Genomic DNA, 18,431 nt, shown 5'->3' with positions numbered 1-18,431 from the left:
GGGCCTTTCTGAGCCCACTTGCACTTTTCCACAATGTTCTGTGTTTCCAATGGATGCAAATCTTTTCCTGCCCTGACAGTGGAGGGCACAGAGCTCAAACCAAGCCCCGTCAATAAAGTAACTTACTCTGAGATGAATGTCTTGGAATTAGGGATAGTGAACACATCCCTCTGCCCTAGGGTTTCTTAATTTATCTTGCATCAGGGGTTCCCTTGAGCAGGGGCACCAAGCTGCAGGGAGCCAGGGTCAGGGAACACCAGCGCATCCCCTGTGGAAACAGGCCCGTGGTCATCTGGGCTGTGGGCACACAGCCCATGCTCACACGTCATGTCATATCACTTGGGTTAAGAGGCAAATACTGCCTTATGGCACCTCACTGAGGCAGGATGTAAATGCACATAAAGATGCCATAAACAGGTAATCATTCTTTTCATGGCATTGCATCAGAAATGTTACTGAAATCACTACAAATTCCATCTGCTGTATAATCTTTTTTCTTTTACCTAGTCTATAATTAGAGCAGCTCCAAATAAAACAAAATGAAAAAACAACAACAAACCAAGCAGTATTGGATTTTTCTGTCATGATCCATGTTTAGGTTTTGGCAGGATTCAATTTTAATTTCAACTTCAATGATAACACTTCATTACCTGTGTTCTTTATTTATAGTTACACACTGCTCATTTAAACTGATGTAAATATTTTTCAGCTTGCATCCAGGAAAGTGCTACTATCATTTGTTGAAAGAAAATAATCTTCTCTCTTTTGAATAGCTGCTCTGATTTCAATGAGATGGGGTCTACAAATTCATCTACCATCAAAATATTTAGCCCTTAATCTATACAGAAAAGAAATGACAAATACATTACAAAACCCTTCCTGACAGAGCCTGTCCATGCTCTGTTTTCTAAGAATATTGCACAAGGTGATAACATGAACCACAAATAACATTCAGCATGAGTTTGAGCAAGCTAAAAAATGCTCTTTTTTTTTCTTTGGAGGTGGGATAAATAAATTGTGTTATTAAAAACAGTGATGAGCTGAGAAAAAAAAATATTGTTTTAAGTATTTTGTGCATTTAGATAACCCAAGAAGATCCCATATGGAATATGAGCAAGTGTTAACAGAAAGATCATTAATCAAGAAATACGCCTACTGGAAATAAATCCCACAACAGCTTAGGAAAACAACAGACAAAAAGTTATCCCGTGGTTAGATAAGTAAATGGATGTCAGTGTGGGAGCATTATGGCAGAGAGGAAGCAGCATGAGACCGTGAGCAGCTAAGGGTTAGGCATTTCATCATCTGACTCTCCAGCACCCCAGGAGTCCTGTGCCAATCAGCTGGTATTCAACAAGAGCAAAAAGTTTCCTCAATCGAGGCTGCTTGCTAGAGGGCATGACAGTGCCCACCAGGAGGAAACCACTGGTTTATGCAGGAGAAGTGATCCCCAGGACTGCAGCGTGGCCTGTGTGGGCACAGACACAAGGTTTCCTCTGACTCCAGTCAAGCTGAAGGAAAGCTGTGGGATGTCAGGCATGTCACCTGCATTGTCACACCCAAAGCTGTCACCTCCTGTCCAAGGTATCCAGGTAGGAAGCTCCTTCCCCACCTTCTTCCCCCCACAAGCAGGGCGGTCCAAAGCAGTGTTGCCGGGAATTCCAGTTGTTGCTCAGTAATGCTGAAAGCTGCGGAATATTATGCAAAAATTTTCATGCACAAAGGGAAAGGCCTAATTTTGAAAGAATTTATAATAGCATGGAATAATTGGTCCCTACACACAGGAAAGGTGGGAGTTATTGGTTCAGGTCTGCAGAGTGGGGGAATGGGAGATGACTGCTACTGTCTTGATGCTGTTTTGGTTTTTTGTTTGTTTGTTTGTTTGTTTTTTGCTGAGTGATGTGGCAGAGCAAACCAAAAAAAGGCAGGGCTGTAACTTTTCTCTCATCACACTAATAATCCTTAATGCTCTGAGGAAACTACCACTAAACATTTTGCACAAAGTATTTGTGGAACAGACCTTAAGAATTATTGTCAGTAAGAAAATAACAGATATTAATGAGCATCTTCCCCCAGTTAGTGCACCAGTGGAGAATTTACAAGTCCTAATGTGTACTAAATTTGAAAAGTACTATTTTAATTCCATCCTGAAGAGTATTTAAATCTAAAAGAAAATTCCCAGCTAACTAGGGGATCTAAAGAACAATTGTCAGAGCTGAAATGTCCTTACTTCCCCCAACAAAAGCAACCAAGTCCATCAGTCTCAAGGTTTTTATTCAATACTCCATTGCCAGGAAATGTTTTCAAATTCAGATGAAGGGAACAAAAATAATAACAATCCTAAATATATCATTAAAAGCTTTGTGCAACAAACAAGACAGACATTAGGTCACCAGGACATTAGAGTCCCTGATTTATGCCAGGGATGCAGCCATGCAGCACTACCAGAGAGATGAGTGCCCTAGGACTTGTGTAACAAGACATTGTATTTTTCCACATGCACTGAGCAGCTCTAAACAAAGCCAGAGGAGAAAGAAATCTTCCAAAGCCTCCTCACTTTACAGGTTGGGCAGAGATGCTTCTGTGATGAAGTGCAGTCCTTGCACAGGTCCACATTAATAGCATTTTTGGTCTACCCTGAAATTTGATGCACCTCAAAGGAAAGGAGGCTGAAGTTGTGGACTGAGGGACTCAGACAGGATGCAGAGATGGTTCTCCCAATAATGGGTGCTTTTTAGCTATGTGTACATGCGTGAATAGGTACAGATGTGTGTGAAGACTGGGGGAAGCAAACCATGGCTTCTGAACAAGCTCAGTCTCTCAGCACATACACTGCTGTGTCTTGACACCAGTTCACCTTTGATGGCACAGTATTGGCAGCAAACCTCGGGAAGCATCTGCTTGCCTTGGTAGGTAAATGAGTAGCAGCTGGGAGAAAATAGAGTTCATGTGGGGACAGAGGCATTGAAGGGCTTTCTGAGCCATTGATTTTTGCATGTTATCAAGGGAGCACAATGGGGAAACAGATTTTGTGTCAGCCCTGCTTACCCAGAAATTTCTGTATTTTGCCATCCAACCCAATTATAGATTGACTGAACCTGGTGAACACCACTTGATAACCATCACAAATTGTTGAAGCAAATTATTAAATATTTCAGAAAAATCTGTTCCAAATCCTTGCTAAAGGATTTGTGTATCTTAGGTTGCGACACAAAACATTTTGTGTGAATCATAGAATATCACTAATTGGAAAAGACCCTTAATTGGACAAGGATCATTGAAGTCTAACTCCTGACCTTGCATAGGATACCCCAAAAGTAATACCATGTGCCTGAGAGCAGTGTCCAAATACTTATTGAACTCTGTCAACCTTGGTGCTGTAAGCATTCCCCTGCGATGTGTGTTTCAGTGTCCAACCACCCTCTGAGTGAAAACCCTTTTGCTAATATCTAACCTAAACCTCCCCTGACAGAGCTTCAGGCTCTTCCCAGAGAAGAGATCAGTGTCTGCTCCTACTCTTCCCCTCACAAAGAAGTTGCAGACTGCATTGAGGTCTCCTCTCAGTCTCCTCCAGGCTGGACAGACACAAATGATCTCAGCTGCTTCTCATTTGGCTTCCCCTCAAGGCCCTTCACCATCCTTGTTGCACTCCTTTAGATGCTCTCCAATAGTTTAGTGTCTTTCTTATATTGTGGCACCCAAAACTGCCCCCAGCACTCGAGGTGAGGCTGCCCCAGTGCAGAGCAGAGTGGGACAATCCCCTCCCTTGCCTGGCTGCTGATGCTGTGCCTGATGCCCTCCAGGACGTGCTTGACCCTCCTGGCTGCCAGGGCACTGCTGGCTCATGGTCAATTTGCCATTGAGCAGGACCCCCAGGTCCCTTTCCATGGCCCTGCTTTCCAGCAGCTCATTCCCCAGTCTGTCTGTACATCCAGGGTTGCTCCATCCCAGGTGCAGAATCCAGCACTTGCCTTTGTTAAACTTCATACAGTTGGTGATTACTCAGCCCTCGATTTGTCAAGGTCTCTCTGCAGGGTCTCTCTGCCTCAACAGCTTCTCCCAATTTATTTTCATCAGCAAACATACTTGTTATACCTCCAAGTCCTGTGTCCAAGTTAATGGAGATGTTAAAGAGACAACATGTAGAAGAGAATACTGAGCTCTCTTACAGGAGAAAACCAGTGGTGACCATCAGCTGGGATGGCAATTACCCATTTACATGGCCCAGCCATCCCTTCCTACAGGTGGGTGTTGTGTATCAACTGGGTGCTGGGGTTGTTCTTGTCTCATTTCCCACTCTGCCCTCGGCACAGCCAGACCTCTGGTACCCCGAGCCATTCAGCTGCTGGGTGGACAGGACACAGATCACAGCATCCCTTTCCCCCATAACCCACAGGTTTTTTGCTCCTGTCCAACCTCATCCTGCTCATAAAGACATTGCAGTTACTATAATTTTGCAAGAACTCCAATGTTGCAGTTCCAAAGCCCTGTATTCCTTGGATTCCTTACATTTTTCCTTGCAAGCAAATGCAGGCAGTGCACAGGCTTCACTTGCATTAGGACTGTAACTCTTCTGTACGTGGTGCTGTGCTCACTCCCCTGCTGACACTTCTGAACCAAAGGTCCCCTCAAAATACTTCGTATGGAGGCAGGGTGTGCAGGATGGCAGCTAATAGCCATTTTCACACAACTCTTCAAGAAATATCTGTACCCAGGGCCAACTCAAAACGCAGCTCTGCCTTTCAATGCATCCCTCTCTGCATCTCTCTCTCTGCTCTAATCATTGGGACCCGATCGCTTCAGCAACGATGAATGTGTTGACAGGGTCTTTTTGCGTCCAGTTGTTCATGAATCGTTGTTCCTGTCACACAATAACTATAATTACTGTTTTTCTAGACCTTTGGCTGACTGTTTTAGCAGAAGAAAAAAACAGAACCAGCAGAAAAGGGAGGACGAAATATCAGACATCTTGGAAATAAAAATAACCTCTTGCCTCTTGCTATGAAAATTGTTCCCTTTAGGTCAGAGCCCATATGCACACACATGGGAACACATTATTTCCACAGTGCCTGGGGTAGTTGGGTAGTTTGTCTAGTTTTAAATTGGCCAAAGTAGATGAAGGGTGGCAGAAGGTTATTTTCAATCTGTTAACGTGTTATGGGAGACTGTTGCAGAAAGGAAGTGTAGAAGATGGGGGAAGACAGAGGGAAAATGTGAAACAAGTTTGTTTGAACTGAGGGAGCACATTATGTGAGAATTTCAAAGCTCCTTGTACCAGACTTTTATAGCAATAGCAAATAAAAAAAACTTTTCCCCCGTCCCCCACCTTTTTCTTATTCCCTGGGAAGACATGTCTTTATGTAGGATGTGGGAGTTTTGGCTTGACTGAGTCTATGGTAAAAGGATAAGAGACAACCTCACAACTGGACTTTTCCAGAAAGCTCCTGGCTGGTTACATAGTTCAGCATAACAAGAAGTGTCACCACTAATACATCCAGGAACTATGGATTTTGCATCACGCTGTTAGCCTGCCTGACCCTGGGAGATGGTGAGACCTGACCAGACAGGCAATCAGAGGACATCCTCTTCCCTTGGCAGCTGTCAGGTCCCTGCTATTCCCACTCCTTCTCCTATGAAATATCAATTTATTCCTGCTTCTTATGCTTATTCTGTCTTTGTCTGCCTTTTTTCTTTACTTTATATAAGAGAATTCTTAGCAATTTCAGACAGGTCCAGCTGTGGTTAATTTGTCATGGAGAAAATAATATCAAATGGAGCAGTGCTGGGGAAACAAACAGCTCAGTGCAAAGCCTGCCCCTAATTGATTGATGAAAAGAAAATTAGGGTTGCCTCCAGAAACAATTTCCATAGCAATGGGAATAGAAAGGAAGCTGTGCTGCAGATTGTGGGCGACCCACTGCAGCTCTTTGGCCTCTGGATTGCACGGGCAGCGAGGGGCTGCCGGCATGCCTGGGGCTCCCACTGTGGATGTGCCAGGCCAGCACGGGACCGTGCTGCCACTGATGGAGCCCAGGGCAGGGCACAGCACAGGCTGTGTCCCTGGCCAAGCCCAGTCAGGGGGCTGTGAGCACAGTGCTGCGCTGAGGGATGGAGTTTAGCTTCCTTCTCCCACTCTGCTCCCCCTCAAAAGAAACACATGCCATGTTTTGTGGGCTTTTCTCTTCCCTTTGGACTTCTTTTGGGGAAAAAAAAAAAAAATATATATATATATATATATATATATATATATTCTGCCTCAGCTCAAGTACTGATTGCTACCACTTCAAACGGACTGACTTTCTTTCATTTTCTCTGTAACAAAGTAATCCAGGAAGCTTCCCAGCAGGAGTTTTTCCCCTTCAGGAAAAGTTCTGCAAGTGCCCATGGCAACTGAGGCACAGTGGCAATGTTCTTCATTTTCTGGCTCTGGGAACATGGTTCTGGGACCATGTTCTTCATTTTTGATGGTTAAGGTGTTGTGTGTTAAAATTGACTAATGATACAGGGAACGCCTTATGTTTGCTTGATTGGAGATATCTTAAGGAAGGCCCGATTTCAGGGAAGGAAGTTCACTGCAGGAGTCTCAGGGTAGGGAAACACAGTCAACAGAAACACAGTCAACACACTGCCAACTGCTTTTGAAAACCTTGGTCATGCAAATTGGTGTGTGCCTTTTGTTTGTCAGGCAGGCCACAAAAAGCAAAATCAAGTCCCTGGCAGCTAAATCATGAACAAATGTTACTCTTAATTTGCTGTAGTACAAAATTAACTGTTTACAAATGTTAATAGACCTTAGAGAAAAACAGCTCAAAGAGGGAAAAAAAAAAGTTCCTGGACTTGGAGCTTTAAAAAACAAACAAATCCATTTTCATAGTTGTCCATTGGGCACATGTCTCCCAAGTCTTATATTTACCAGAGCTCAATCCATTAAATCCTTATATTTAATGGCTCAATCCTGACTTCAGCAAGTCAGGATTCAGCACCTAGATAGGAGGAGCCATTTCTCACAGCACAGGTGCAGTTGCTGGCTTCACCTCTGTGTTTTAAAGCCATGCCCTTTTCAAAGCCAGGATGCACACTGTTGCGTTTGGCAACGTTTTGATTGCTGGTTATGACCACGACAGCACCAGAAGAAAAGAAAAACAAGGCTGATGTGATTTCCTCTGTGCTGCCTTTGTCTGGCTTGCCTTTTTCAACAGCCATTTCTGAAGTAAATGGAAAAGCCATCACTAAACAGCCTCTCTCCTAATGAGGGGCGTCTTTGTTATTGCCATCAGTACCTGCAGCCTGGAGAACATGTAGAAGAAACCAGCAGAAATGAAATAGCCTGAAGATAGAGAAACAAAAGTATTTTCCAGCCTAAATGATTCTACAATTCTATGATTCCATGACATGTAATGCACTAATTGACCTGAAGATGGATTTCTCTCAAAGCAACATGGAATATTTTTATCTGCCTGCATTTATGGAAATAAATTTTACAGCACTGCTTTTTGGGCAGATGAAAATTAGCAGGCTCTGAGGAGCATTCATATTTCAGTAATTTGTAAAAATTTAAAAAGTTAGTGTATCAAAGACATGATTTAAGGGACAGCTGGAGGGATAAGAAATAAGAAGAAACAGACCAGTGCTGAGAATAAAGTTGGGCATTGGCAAAAATTTGTACTATTTTGCTAAATACCCTTTCAACAGCATCAGCTTTCTGGGGAAAACCAGAGTTTTCTATTGAAAAACTATTGGAGTGATGTTATGTTTGGAGCATTTTCTGATACTCAGCTTTATAGTCTGGTAATTAAAGTTTGCCACAGAGGGAGAACATGTTCTGTTGTTGTTGCTGTTGTCAATTTTTAGTAAGAAATTTTGCCTTCCCTACCTTCACTGGGGAATGAAATGTTTGCACTTGATGCAGAGCCAGAGCAAAAGACAAACAAGGAGAATGACAAAATTAGACAAGTCAAAGCACCATGATTTTTTTATCTACTCTTTGGTACTTTCTCTTCTGAGCTTTTTGTCACTTTTTTTTCTACTTTTCAGCACTCCTCTTTTAGACTATCAACTTTTTGCACAGCGAATGCTATTGAGTTTTCACACACGTTAGCATGTTGCAGTCTTGATTGGCAGAGGGTTAAGGGTTACAGCATATGCCAGTCACTGCAGAAAGACAACTGGAAGGAAAGGTCATCTGGACAGCCCTTTGCTAGAGTAAACAGTAGAGGAACCCAAATGAGAAGTTTGAAGTATTCCAGGCAAAAAAGTAAAACAAAACAAAAAACCTAAACCAGAGTGATTAGAGCCCTTCTTCTGAAAGAGACTTAAGCAAACAATGAGCTGAAAACCATCACAACCAGCACTCCTGCTGTTTGACCATTTGTCAGGCCCTGGAAAGTGTTGCTGCTGAAGGCTGGTAGTTTTGCTATGTGCTGTATTTAGCTCCAGCTTACAGTCTTGCATGCCATCAGCCCCAAGGCAAGCCTACACAATTGCTAGCTGTACTTGAGCAGTCCTCCTTAGCTTGGGCTCAAGCACTTGCTTTATGACCTTACTAGGTCTGGGTTGGCAAGGCCCTGGTGCTTGTTCACATGTATTTGTAAGGTAGGCTTGATGCTCAGATGGAAGTGGAATTGTTTCTAGAGAAAACAATAGGAATTAACAGGGTAAGAACAGATCAGACATGACATTGTCAGCAAGAGACAGGAGCTGATACCACTAAGGTGGTATGTTAAATATATTCTTACATGGTTTATTTGCAAAGAATGAAGATAATGCTCCAAGAGATGAAGAACTCCACCTGCTTTAGAGATGTAGCTATAGCAACCTCCACATGATTACATTGCTAATCTGCAGGTGTTGAAGAGGCATAGATAGATGCTGTTGAGTAATTCAGCTTCAAATAGATACTTTGATCTGCATAACAGCTTGCATTCATGTCCCAAATATGGATCATTTCCAGTTCTGCAATTCTTCCTTATAAAAGCAACATTTCTATCCTTTGTTTTATAGGAGTCTTAAAGCTTGCCACTGTTATCTAACAAGGTAATCAGCTCCTTTACTCTTGGGTGAGGCAGGAGAAAGGGAAAAGAATCCTTTTCACTGCCTAAAATGCCCAAATTATTTGTTGCATATTTTGTCCACGTGACTTCTCAATGGGAACAAAACCAAACAGAAGAGAAAACTTGTTCTACTTTCCTGCATACATTACATACTGATGGATAACTTGCATCTTCACATTAAAGACAGTCTATTCCACTGCAGACCTGGCAGCAGTACCAGATCCAGGTCGTGCTTCATTAGCAGCCACGACACTGTTAAGAACATCAAGCTAAAGTCTGTCCTGCTTTACTCTCCACAAGATACCATTGAACTTGGTGGGTTGCCTGGGATGGAAGTCAAGGCATAATATGGCTCATCATCAAACAGCTCCAAAGGAACTTGGACCTTTGATAAGCAAAATCTGCAATTCGCTGATTCAATAAAAGAAAGGAATTAAAGAGCTCCAAGAGAAAAATGACCCTTCATTTTATTCCCCTCCAATCTGTTGGAGCACTCCTGTGAAAGGGTAGTTCAGCCACACACTCACCATTTCATGAAAGGTGATTAAGAGCATTTGATGAAACATCTAAAGTCTGTATCACATGCTCTATTTCCTTCTTTTCCTGTTTTTATTCTTTTGCCATCTGAACATCCCACAGCCCAGCTGTTCCCCTCAATTCTTGAAGCACCTACACTGCCCTGCTGCCTGCCCCCATTTCATTTTTGGCTTCACAAGTTTCTTATTTATTTACCTGAATGACTTTCCTGTGTTAAAGAACAACAAATTAAAACAGAAAAGCCACTTGAGATTCGCTGGTCTATGTTGAAAGCTTGCCTTTCTTATGAAGACCACACACATGACATGTGACAGTGGACCACGGCACAAGACCCTGACGGTTCTGTCCATGGGAGCCTGTCTCATCTCTTGCCCAAGATGCAGCTCTTTCATAAAATGCTCTCTTGTTGACAAATTCAGACTTTCTTCATTCCCCCCCACAGCTCCCACTGCCTTTTTGCTGCCTTTGCTCCTGCCTCACTGACCCCCTGTTCCTGTCTCGGGGGTTCTGTATTTTGTTATAGCCCCAGCCCTCTTGCATCGACTGCCCTGGCCATCTGGGCTACCCCTGCCACCAGGAGCCACCAGGTTCCTCCACCTTCCATTCTAGAAGTAATTTCAGACTCTGTCCTTGACTCCCGTGGCTTTTCCTTAGTGCCACCTACTACTGTGTGACCCTGGCTGGGGAGGTTACTCAGCCCTTGCAAAGCTGGGGGACAGCTGGAGAGGGAAATTGTAGAATCTGTCTTGGATGCAGGGAAGCAGAACATTGTTTTTTGTTGTGCTGGTCCTGGGTCTCCTGCATGCTCGAGCCTTTTGCACTGAACTGATTGGTCCTGCCTGGTTACCCTCTAGTAACCACTCTTCCCACATCAGGTGGTCAGGCTGAAATCACAAACTCCTTCTCAGTATGGCCCTGTTAATTATACGCCTCTCTTATCACTCCTTATTAATTAAATTTTCCATTAATACTCTGCCTGATATTGATATCAAGTAAACTGGACTATATTTACCTGCATGGTTTCATTTATATCTGAATTTTGGCACAGTATTGACACTGAACTATAAGAATGTCTCCATTATTCAAAATATTAATATTAATATTAAGAATTTACATACACAAGCTAAAAATATCCTGCACTGACTCACATGGGCCATTTTTGTGGACCTTACTACTTAAAAAATGGGTTAACCCTAGTGAAAATTGTTCAATATCTTTCTTAATTAGTAATGTGTCAAAAAATGCATTATTCCAAACAGAGAGCAGAAATAATTGTTGAACAGTTTGGGGGTTTTCTTCATTGTTAATAATGACTGGGCTGTCTTTAGCTAGTAATGAGTCTATGGCATTGATAGTTTTTCTGTTTAATGTTTATAAGTTTTCAAGAAAATCCTTCTTCTTAAACAAAGTCTGACCAGCCATGAAGTTTTTTCTGATGTCTTTCTATCCTTTATCAATTTTCTACACCTCATAAACTCTTATTTATATGGATTTTTATTACTTCCCCCTTTTTGCCATATGTTGCATATTGCTTTTTAATTCATTATTCCTGCCTTCACTCTTCCACTGAAAGAGAATGTGCTTTTCACCAATATTATTCAACTCCTTTACTGTGAAGTAATGGCTTTTTGGCCATTTAATATGTGCTTCTGCCTAAAAATTTTTTACACTCAGTTTCACTTGCAACTTTTTTCCAGTTTGGGAAACTAGTGTCTTTAACTATTGAGTGTATGTGGCACTCAAAGTTACACAGCTCACCAGGGCAGTGATGGAAGCTGCCCCTAGGCAGCCTGTTCTTCCTGTTTGAGCAGGAACTTTTCCTTGTGGAAGGAGGACACCAGTCTGTGCCAGGACTGGGGCTGCAAAGGGTCTCTCCTCTGTGAAGGACACTGTTTTGGTTTCATAGGTGTGTGCAGTTTATGAAGCCATTCCCTGACCCAGAGGCAGAGCAGGTTTGCTGTCCCTGATGTGCTGTGCTTGCCATCCCCAAACCAGCGGTGTGGGGAATGTGCCACCAGGAATTCTGCCCAGCAGGTTTTACCCAGCACTTTTAGCACTGCCATCATACAGAGCCTCCAAGGTGGATTCAGCAGGCCACTTACATTGGATTTCTTCCCATTGGATTTTCATTTGCTCCTGCTTGTCTTCCAAAAGCCTCTTAGCTGTCTATAAATGCATGGAAAACAAGGACTCTGGTGACACAGAAGATGGGAAGGGTCTCTGGTCAGATAGAAACCCCTGACTCACAGACACTCATGGGAATGGGAAGCTTGGAGGCAGAAAGAGGCTGGCTCAGAGGTCAGGACAGGGTTGAACTGAACCCTCCTCCCCCTCGACTGCAAGACTTATCCTTCCTCCAGAATTGCTTTTGAGTTGTATTGCTCCCAGATGTGCAGAAGTGTTTTTAGTGAGCCCAAATAGCCTCTCAGTTATCTAGCTGAGTGGGAAATGTCATATATTGCTGTAGGAAAATCTTAACTTTCTCTCTGTATGTGCATGCTAGTCCATAGCAGAAATAGTTCCATCTACAAAAGCATTATTTTGGGAATCAAAATCAGCACTTTTTCTTGTTTGAATGTGCTATTTTTCACTTTGCTTTGCACTTCAAGTGCAAGGTCATGTGGCAAATCATTACACAAGCAATGTTTATCTCTGTTTGAAGAACTCTGTCAAGAATTGATTTGGAAAAGGTTTCAGTAGTGCCTTTTCTTTTACTTGTCAACAGTTCCATTATTCGAAGACTATTTATGCAAAATCATTTATTCTACAGGTATTTTCATTTTAATTGTAGAAAGAAGCCTTGGGGCAAGGGGAAAAGAAAAATTAATATTTTTGAAGCAGGAATAGTCATTTTTTTAAATGGCAGTGCTTAATTGTGTCAAATCCACACCCATGGATTCTATTGGAAATTCAAGGAAATGTTGTTTAGGGATCCCCTGGGGATCACTTGGGCAAGCCTCAGTGTTGAAGCTAGGACAGCATCAACCCGGGTCAGTCCAGTCTGTGCACTCACACACACCATGAACACACACACACATATCTTTGTACATGCACATACACACCAAATGACAACATTTTTGGCTTTCACTATTTTTAGTAGACTTTAAAGCCTTACACAGGTTGCTGTATCTTAGAAATACAGCTTTTAGCACCAGCTGGTTTGAGTCTGCTAAGTGTTTTATCTAGCAGATTAGATTACAAACCCCAGGGAAGAGAGAGATTTAACCACATTGTACAGCAGGTAAAGTGCTTTGGGGTCTGTGTTGTGTCATTAAGACCAATATGAGGAAGCAGCAAGACTTATCTTAATCTTGCTGATTGCCTCAATTAACACAGTCCCTATAGTGTCCTCCTTGATATCTAATCCCTGCAGTTTCTTGTTCTGTATTTTGCTCTGACAATGTTATCAGATTATTTCTAAGGGTATAAAAGTACATATTAAGTAAGTGAGGATGTGGTAGTTATTTAGAGAAGCCACATGCTTAATTAGCATGGAAATCAAGCAATGGACTATTAAGATTTTCTTGTAAGGCAGAAATGTACTGGATACAGGCCCTAAAAATAAAAATTTAAAATAAATAAATAAAAGGAAGGAAAAAATGTACAGGAAAGAAGGGTAATTATAAGCAGAATTCAAAAGCTATGCCATTCACAACAACCTGTCTACTTCTGGCAAACACTTTCATCATTTGGAAATAGCTCACACAGCAACATAAACAAGCAGCAAAAAAAGAGGGGGGTGTCCTCCCACATCTCATACATCCAAGTTGTAGTGAAATTATCTCTTACACTCATGGGGCTTTTCCTTGTTCCTGAGGGCAGACTCTACTCCCAGAGCATCCCTGACTGCATTCCTCAGTCATGCAAAGACAAATAAACATGAAGATTCAGATCTAGGGAACTTGATGGAATGATAATCTATATCTTTCCAGCCAATTCTGCAAGTGATGCCTAGCATAAAGATTGCTGTGTTAAGGAAAAAAAAAAACCAAAACAAAACAACAACCACCCTAGCTGAGAATAAAAGTCAGTTTGGGAGGCTGACAACCTTGAACTGGCAATGAGTGCTGCTATGAGAAGCAATCCCATGGCTGAAATTGCTTTCTGCTCTCTGACGTGCCATCTGATGCTCTGGACAGCTTTCAACTGGTGTTCCAGGGCCAGGATGCTGTGGTGAGTGAGCACGACTGTCATAGCAAGAGCACCTGCAGGCTCTTCCCTGGGGCAGCAGGGAGGAAGGCAGTACTCCTCCTCCCTGCAGGTACCCTGCATTGAAACCTCATCTTGAGAATTATGTCCCCATCAGCACAATCTCTCTTTCCTCTGAAGGCTCAAAAGAGAGCATCCAGTTAAGAAATTTTCCTTCTTTTTACTTTTTTCCCTCATGCCCATCTTACACACAGTGTGCAATATGGGGTCATGTTTTGTGGAAAAACGGTGGAGAGTGAAATGTTCATTTCAAATCCTGCATATTTAATCATGTCAATCCCTAAATATTTTATCTGGATCAATCTTTTATATCAGTTCATCACTCACTGGGTGGCTGGGCAAGTGCCACAAAAGAGCTCTGCAGAGGGTCTGATGGTGAACAACTGCTGCGAAGACTTTTTCCTCCCTTCTTTCCTCTGCCAAAATTTTAAGCAATGTACACCTGTTTCTGATCCAGGAAATCCACTCTCTTTTGTATTGCCTTTCCTACCCAAATGCCTGACTATGTTACAGTGAGATGCCAGGGCAGCAACAAGAAGAAATATTTCTGGAAGAGCAACAAATCTCTACTAGTGTAAGAATATCCCATCATTGCTGCTCACAATGCAGAAAACACCTCATTTGCATGTCTGTAGTTTAAATGTAAATGGTCTAAGATAAGTCATTGTCAGACCCCTGTAAATACTGATGACTGCTCCAGGACCTGGTTTGTAACCATTTCTTTCTCTTCTGTCACAATCTGAGGGCGACATATAAGCAGAGATGTGGATGGAGCTTCTGGGAGGGAAAAGAATAGCTTTGCTTAGTGGGTGACAGCAAAAGAAAAGAAGGATGTTAGGGAGGAAAATTTCCAGATGAATAATGAATTGAGCCAGGTTGGAGACTGGTGAATCTTAATTAGAAATCTGACATATCACCGGCCTCTTGCCTTTGTGCTCGTTGCACTCAAAGGGATGCTCAGTACCAGCTGCACGCCCCTGTGTTCCCCACCTCTTGGTGACTGTAATGCCACTAAGGGAGCCTGTTGTGAGACCAGGTGAGATGCAGACACCCAGGCTGGGGACAACACTACTGCTTGTCTCAGACAGATGAAAGGACAGAGAATGTGCCAGCAAAAATGATGGGAAAAGGTGACTCAGTGGCCACCCCACCCCTCTCCTGAGACTATCAGCAGGTCTGGTGAATTGTATTCAGCTTGTCTATTGTGACTAGATCCTGACACTTCTTCTTTCTGCTTTTACTTTTTTTGTAATGACAGTTTCAATACTCTATCTGAGATGTCTTGGTGAAGTGCCTGAAGTTACAGAGGGAGAGAGAATATCAATCTGCATCTGCTTTCTCCTGCAGAGAGCTGTCATCAGTCGTGTTGTCTGGACTAGGAGGTGAGGGACAGTATGACCTAAAGAGCAGCCCCATAACAAGGAGACAGGTGAGGTTCTCCCAGACTGTGCTATGAGAAGGTCATGTCCCCGGGCCTCAGTTTCTCCAACTCTAAAATGAGAAAAACACTTATTGTTCCAATTTATTTTATAGCTTAGAGGAAAAGTATTCACTAAGTGCTATGGTTTATTATTCTAATGTGACTGTAAAATCATGATGTCTTTCTTGCAAAATGATCTTTAAAACATGAAGCATTAGGATGGTGACTGAAATCATTACTATCAAATTGTTCTGCTTTTGCCCTGTCACATTGATACTTCAAAGTAAAATTGTCCTGTGGGCGTTTGTAAGATTTTATGAGGACAGCTTGTCTTTTCAAACCTTATTCAGGAGGGCAAAAAAACCTCCAGATGTTTTCTTAATGAATAAGGGCTAAGGTTTCTGCCTGCCTAATTCTGAAGCTGCCCTTTAATATTTAAATTCCAAACCCACTAACAATCAATGTGATGAACAATCAACAGGATGAAAATGAGTCTCCAGTTGTTCAGAAGTGATGCAGGCAAATGTCCCCACACCTTGGTCCTACCCAAGGCTGTTGCTCTCACTCGGACATTGAAGGGGGGAATGCTGTGGTGCCCCATCCCTCCCCCTGCCTGCAGAAAGGGAGTCAAGGTGTCTCTGCTCTCTGGTGTGAGTGTCTGCTGCCAGGGGCCATGTTTCTCTGCTGCTTTGGGGTGCATGGCACCTAGCACAGGGGAGCCACACTCATGCCACAGCTCTCTTGGGTACAACCACAGCAGAAATACAGTACAAACAAGATGGCATCATGCACTGTGCATGGACTTGTAAAGTGTCTGATTCTCCAGAACTGCTCTATCTTCTCTGTCTCAAGGCTATATTATCACCAGGTTAACAAGGCTTCTGTCCCTCCATCCTCTTTCAGACTGGGCTGCATTACAAAATCATGTTTCCTCTTCTGACAGAAAGTCAAAAGGTGCTTCAGCAGTCTTTGTGAGTGCACTCTGTTCTGTAGGGACACACCAGGAGCAGCCTTCCTCCATCAACAGCTCAACTTGAGCAACTTTCTCACTCTCCTTCAACTTGTCGCTCCCAGATCTTTAATTTCCTTGCATACACATTTTGTGGATCATAAACATGCTTTTGGATATCTATGGTTGCCCTGTTTTGACCCAATCCACAAGTACCAGGAGGGAAGCTTTCTTCACCTTTTTTTTTTCCTCCCCCGCCTAGCTATTTAGCAAAAACTGCTGCTGGGAAATGTGTTTATTTGCTTTTTCACTCTCTCTTTTTTTCCCTGCCAGTTCTCCCAAATGACCTTGGGATTTGCTAGGCAGTTTCCAAACAATTTTGATCAAATGGAAGTAGCTTCAAATGCTACAAATACAACAATGAATTAAATATGTCTAGAGTTGTTTCACTGGCAGAGAACAGTTCTTTCTTGCCCATGTGATTCAACCACTTTTCCCCAACACTGTCTTTGGAATGGTCCTGGGCTTGACTCTTATATCATGTCCAGGAATTGCTGGATGAGTGCTGGTCAGCACAGGCCAAAATGGGGTAAGGGCCACCACCATCTTGTGCTTGTGTATACATGACAGTGTGTCCATAGCCACATCTTGTTTTCTCAGATGGACATATCCAATGCGTATGCCTGAAAATCGAACAGAGGTGAAAGCCAGACAGCAGAGACCCAGGAACCTACACCAAGTAATCTGACTTTGGAAAGCCTGAACACAGGACACAGCCTCACAGCAAACTTGATTTCATCAGCTCAGGAATGTGTTGGCAGTGATTCTGGGGGTGCTCCAAGTCTGTGTGGTTGGCTTGACCCAGGGCCATTTGTTTGAACATCACTGCCCATGGCTGCTTCAGAAAATGTGTGGGAATGTGCTGTTCCCAGGCCCTCCCATCAGAAGTTTAACAAGGTCACTGGTTGCGTCCTAGGCAAAGGAGCCACCTCACTGTCCTCTCTATCACAAGGTCTGGGACCCAGCCCTAGATGTGTGATAGAGGTCACAGAATGTGATTTTCAGAAGCAATGATGCAGCTGGTCCTGATTTAAATGGGAAAGGCCTCAGGAAATGGAAATGGGCTGTAACCCCACTACCACCCAGAGTGGGAAGTGCCTGTGGTCCCCAAAAAGTGCAGCCCAAAGGACCTGCACAAAGCTGGCAGAGGGATCCAGTTTTGAAATGTCTGAACTATAGAGGACATCCCACATGCAAAGCTGGGGACCACAGCAAGTCACCAGATACAAGGCAGGAAGATACAAGTACTTCTGCCTTTAACTCTTTCTCAGGATTCCACAAGTTCATGTCTGGCTCTACAATCAGAGTTTCAAAGTCCACATGAGAAACTTCAGGTTTTGAGAAGTTGCTTTCTGCAGGGTTTCAGAGAACCACACCCTCCCTCTTCCCCCTCTTTTGCCTATTAGGTCTATGATACATGGCAACATCTCTAAATTTAATGTCACAAATGAAGTCCAGTGAAGGAAAGACCCATACTATGGCTCTGAAGCAGCTATTGAGTATGACTACTGCCTAGTTTTATGGCAAACAAGTCCATTAGCATTTAAATTGATTCTTAAATATTTTCCTAGAAATTCACAGCAATATAAGCCTTAAACCCAGGACTGGTAATATTGTGACTTTTATGTCTAATTTCAGATTTCATTTTCAGTCCAATAGATAATAATTATAAAGCCATGAAATTTCAGAGAGCTGCTTAAAAATGCACAGGTTTGTGTTTTGCCTTTAATTAGTAAAAGAAAAAAGGGAAAAAAGGAAGTAAGCATTATCCATGTCCCTGTGCAAAACTTTTGCCAAATCCTGATATTCTCAGACATAACTGATACAGTCTTGTTACAGGGCTTAAAAATTAAAAGCCTAGACTGCAGATACCCTTTAATCTGTGTAAAGGATACAAAATATAAATACCTAGCATCTGGACAATCCTGTAAACTGAATGGCACAGATGTCTGGCAGTGAATACCTATATTCATAGAATCACAGAATAATTAGGGCTGGAAATGACCGACAAGATCATCAAGTCCAACATTTGGCTGAACACCACTGTATCAATTAAACCACGTTGTTCCAAACTTGGTATAAAATAGAGGTGAAAAAGCTTGAATGGCCTCCATCCAGCCTCTGAACACATCCAGTAGGGCTCAGCTATCATGATGCTCTCCATTTGGCAGCACCTGCTCCAACAGTGCCTCTGTCCTGGGGGGGA

General features: G+C 42.7%; 1 long non-coding RNA gene across 1 annotated transcript in view; it reads right to left on the bottom strand.

Annotated features, from left to right (window-relative positions):
* Positions 1 to 2,257: 2,257 nt before the first annotated feature.
* LOC110469733 (uncharacterized) overlaps positions 2,258 to 18,431 on the bottom strand; it is a 96,272-nt gene continuing 80,098 nt past the window's right edge. The window contains exon 8 of the long non-coding RNA XR_014953381.1: positions 2,258 to 18,421. This is a non-coding gene — a long non-coding RNA (uncharacterized LOC110469733). The remainder of the gene's footprint in view (positions 18,422 to 18,431) is intronic.

The sequence above is a fragment of the Lonchura striata genome, chromosome 2 (assembly GCF_050655825.1).
Source record: "Lonchura striata isolate lonStrDom1 chromosome 2, ASM5065582v1, whole genome shotgun sequence".
Classification (NCBI taxonomy): Eukaryota; Metazoa; Chordata; class Aves; order Passeriformes; family Estrildidae; genus Lonchura; species Lonchura striata.
The sequence above is the reverse complement of the archived record's forward strand: the minus strand, read 5'-3'. Positions and strand labels throughout refer to the sequence as shown.